The sequence below is a fragment of the Gadus morhua genome, chromosome 11, assembly GCF_902167405.1.
Source record: "Gadus morhua chromosome 11, gadMor3.0, whole genome shotgun sequence".
Lineage (NCBI taxonomy): Eukaryota > Metazoa > Chordata > Actinopteri > Gadiformes > Gadidae > Gadus > Gadus morhua.
Window position 1 is genome coordinate 24,967,960 of NC_044058.1, and position 5,000 is coordinate 24,972,959.

At 46.8% G+C, this 5,000-nt stretch overlaps 1 protein-coding gene across 1 annotated transcript in view; it reads right to left on the reverse strand.

Annotated features, from left to right (window-relative positions):
• The window catches only part of fgf10b (fibroblast growth factor 10b), a 10,836-nt gene that overhangs the window by 4,374 nt on the left and 1,462 nt on the right, over window positions 1–5,000 (reverse strand). The gene's annotated exons all lie outside the window — the stretch shown is intronic.

Below are 5,000 nucleotides of genomic sequence, written 5' to 3' on the forward strand. Positions count from 1 at the left end.
GAACTTGCACACTAGAACACTTGAACATTACTGGGAAGTTACAAAACGCAGATATTTTGTCTGAATGTCTGGCTCCGCTTGTCTGTATCCAAACTAAGGCTTAAGAGCTCAGAAAACAGCCGCAACTCAAAATATGACCTTTCTTTTAATAAACACGCCCAAATATTTGAATATCATTTTTGACGTACCCAAGGGTGCTTCAATAATAGCTTGAGGTCCCCTTTTCAGTCAGCTGTTTTCTGCCCTTTGTTGTTGCATTTTGCTAGTGTGGCTATCTTACCGGACGTGCTCTGTTTGGCGTCGCAGTAGTAAATGGTGTGTTGGTGGTGTAAGAGGTGGTGCAAAGGAGTTCTGCGCCGTGCCAGAAAGAGGCAAAGGTTCTTTTTCCACAGTGGAAAGCCAAACGCCAAGTGTTTTACTGCATGAACAGTTATGCTTAGTCACTTGTTTATTTTCGTTTGTCATCAATCAAAGTTTGGGAAATAGTAATTGCATTGTTGTCCGTCGTTTGAAGGTCATACGTGCACCGCAGACATATTTGCCTTGGTTCAACGGAACTAATATTTGCACCTTGCTAGCAACAACACAGCAATTCATCTAGATCTTTTTCTCAAAGATATACAAATGCAAAGATACACACACTAACACACACACACACACACAAACACACACACACCCACACACACACACACACACACACACACACACACACACACACACACACATACACACACACAAACACACACACACACACACACACACACACACACACACACACACACACACACACACACACACACACACACACACACAAACAAATACAGCCGATTATTTGTGCACGCGCCACTGGAGCCCTGTCTGCCTCTTTGCCACAGTGCAGACACCAAATTGGTGGCTTGACACACACGTGCACGCACAGATACCTACATGCACGCATTCGCACAAACACAGACACACACTAAACCTCGCAAACAATCAAAGCTGTCCTTAATTAACCGGCTCACTGCTAAATCTTTCCCTGAGTCTTGTTTAGCAATTATGATGTATAATATGGAAATCACGCATGTGTACACATTTTCAAATTATAAATCCAAAATCTAATTATTGATGTCTTAATCAAGGATACATTTCCCTAAATTGTATTCTCTCCCTCTCTGTCTGTCTGCCAGCTGGTCAGTCTCTTCTGTCTCTCTCTCTCTCTCTCTCTCTCTCTCTCTCTCTCTCTCTCTCTCCCCCTCTCTCTCTCTCTCTCTCTCTCTCTCTCTCTCTCTCTCTCTCTCTCTCTCTCTCTCTCTCTCTCCCTCTCTCTCTCTCTCTCTCTCTCTCTCTCTCTCTCTCTCTCTCTCTCTCAGAAACATCAGCACAGACACCCAGCGGGTAAGGGAGCCATGTGGGACAGTTTTTGCTGGCATCCCAATAAATCTGCAGGAGGTTTCGCCTTTTTTTTTAACCTCTTTTACAGACGCCGCACTGGGTCGTCACAAGACCACTCCTAGGACCAGCCACTCCTAGGACCAGCCACCTTAATACCAGCAACCTCTAGACCGAGCCACCTTAGAACCAGCCACCTCTAGAACCCGCCACCTTAATACCAGCAACCTCTAGACCGAGCCACCTTAGAACCAGCCACCTCTAGAACCCGCCACCTTAATACCAGCAACCTCTAGACCGAGCCACCTTAGAACCAGCCACCTTTAGAACTATCCACCCCTAGAACAAGCGACTTTAGAACCAGCTTACCTTGGAATCATCCGCCCCTTGAACCAGCCAGCCCTAGAACCCCACCCCCCCCCCCAACAAGAACCCCGACATGTTAGAACTCAGAACCAGCCAGCATAGACCCAGAAACCACTAGAAACAGGCAAACCTGAAACCAGCCACCTTAGAACCAGCCTCCTTAGAACCAACCACTGTAGAACCAGCCACCTTAGAACCAACCAATGTAGAACCAGCCACTGTAGAACCAGCCACCTTAGAACCAACCACTGTAGAGCCAGCTACCTTAGAACCAGCCACCTTAGAACCAGCCACCTTAGGACCAACCAATGTAGAACCAGCCACTGTAGAACCAGCCACCTAAGAACCAACCACTGTAGAGCCAGCTACCTTAGAACCATCCACCTTAGAACCAGCCACCTTAGAACCAGCCACCTTAGAACCAGCCACTGTAGAACCAGCCACCTTAGAACCAACCACTGTAGAGCCAGCCCCCTTAGAACCAACCACTGTAGAACCAGCCACCTTAGAACCAACCACTGTCGAACCAGCCACCTTAGAACCAGCCTCCTTAGAACCAACCACTGTAGAACCAGCCACCTTAGAACCAACCACTGTAGAGCCAACCTCCTTAGAACCAACCACGGTAGAACCAGCCACCTTAGAATCAGCCACCTTAGAACGAGCCACCTTAGAACCAGCCACCTTAGAACCAACCACTGTAGAACCAGCCACCTTAGAACCAACCACTGTAGAACCAGCCACCTGCGTGCTTCAAAGAAAGTACATTTTATGTTGTTTTTGTACTCTTATAAACTCGGTCTGGTCACTGAACACTTCACCATCTCAACATCTGCTGAGATTTTTATCTAAATCTAAGGGGGGGGGGTCAAGAAAGAGTGCCCAAAAAAGATTGTCTAGGTATGCTTTCACTCCAGCATAACGTAATTTGTACTTACGAACGCACCAAACCTATTTTCCGCGTGAAGTGTGCTGACCACTTCAGAACCAGCCACTCAGAACCGGACCACCCTGGATCCAGACACTCGAAACGTCTAACACAACCCGAGCCAAAATCTAAAATATACATTATATTCACGGACACAACACAGTAAAACAAAACAAAACCAACAAAATGATCTCATGAACGTGGTTGAAGCTTGCCTTGTTCCGGCTCGGACACAAGGCAGGCCTTCTTCCAGCCACGGTCGGATAACTTGATATTTCGTCACTTCAAGGGACCATCGATGGTCTACAAAGGACTCCAGCTCTGGGATCATGTCTAGCCCCAGGGACTCCAGCGCAGAGTGGGGTTGTTCTTGTGTAGTATCCCTTACCATGTGAACCTGATATCGGGCCACATAATCCATACGCAGTGTTCCCGTAGCCCCTCGGGACAACGCCTTTTGATGGCACCACCATTGATACCGAAGATGCACGGCTTTGATGTGGCCACAATGACGTTCAGCCATGTCATTCATAAAACGTCCAAGGCCTTTTCTCGCCTCTGCCCCGCTGCTTCTGCTCGACGCAAACCCACCGCATTAACCCAGTTTTAAAGAGCGAGTTCAACTTCTAAAAGGACGACTAACGAAAGAGGTGGAAGTAAAGTAAACCATTGTCCAACTGCCTGTGGTCTTGAGGGCTGAGTTAGTGTACACCTGCCATGAAGTAAGCGAGCTAATTTAGACAAATTGAATAATATATCTGGAATGGCAGACGTCCAGGTGCTGGAGGGGGCCTGCTGAGTTTTCTCACCGCTCTGTTGAAATGGACTCTGTCTTTTTTCCCCTACATTATAAATAAGTCATCCTCTATGTCAGCACTCCCAACATATGGAACATCAGTCAGGAATTTCAGACGGTTCCCTATTCTCGAAAAGAGAGGGAGAGAGAGGGAGAGAGATAGAGAGAGAGATAGAGAGAGAGAGAGAGAGAGAGAGAGAGAGAGAGAGAGAGAGAGAGAGAGAGAGAGAGAGAGAGAGAGAGAGAGAGAGAGATGGAAACCAAATGAGACGGTGGAAAGGGGTATCATTGGTGTGTGTGTGTGTGTGTGTGTGTGTGTGTGTGTGTGTGTGTGTGCGTGTGTGTGTGCGTGCGTGCGTGCGTGCGTGTGTGTGTGTGTGTGTGTGTGTGTGTGTGTGTGTGTGTGTGTGCGTGCGTGTGTGTGTGTGCGGGTTGGCTCTGTGGGAAACGGTGTCTGTCTGTGTGTGTTTGTATCTGTGGGGGGGAGGGGGGGGGGGTTGTAATAAGTGAGCACATGTGTCGTTGTTGCTCGCTGTATGATCACACACCCACTGGAGCATGAGAGTACCCGCTGGCAGATAGGCACACACACGTCGCACAGTGGAAAACACAAACCCCAACACTCAGTCACACACACACACACACACACACACACACACACACACACACACACACACACACACACATACACACACACCCGCACACACACACACACACACACACACACACACACACACACACACACACACACACACACACACACACACACACAAACACGCACACACACACACACACACACCACACACACATATGCCAGCGTGTAACCACTTTAATGACTATGTTGATGATGTTAAGCTTCCTTTAAACAAATGTCTAGTCAGTGACCCTGGGAACATGCCATTTTACATTGCACTTTCCGATAAGCAGAGAGAGGGAGAAAGAGAGAGAGAATGATAGAAAGACAGACAGACAGTGAGGGAGACAGCGAAGGAGAGTGAGAGAGAGCGTCTGCGAGAGCATTAATTGGAATGACATCTGTATACCACAGCCCTGTTATTCTGCCCAGGATATCAGTGCTGTTTACTGTGTATTGTGAGGACGGTCAGATAACAGCTCTCCTATCTGCTCCAGGTCTTTTTTAAGCCTACCATCATTGTGCCAAATGTTTGGACAGCATAGATACCAGCAAGGTCTGGTTTAAACCAAAAAGACAACTCTAATTTCGAATACATCCCCTGAAATTTCAGGATAACTTGCCAAAGGCTTTTTTTTTTTTAGGTAAAATCATGAGATTATACTGTGTATATACTTTGTTTAAATATCATAAAAATAGTTTTGTCTCTATTACAAGCAAGGTTTTAAACCTGTTTTTTGGTTCCTGTCAAAATTGTTGCAAACAAGAAATGCATTATCATAATTGTTTTGATGAGGGTCAATTAGAACAATGATCTCAACAGGTGTGTCTCAGCCCATAGATTGCTCATTTTAATCGGGTCGCAGAGCATTCGCCAACCCTATATATCTTTGGCAAATGACCCA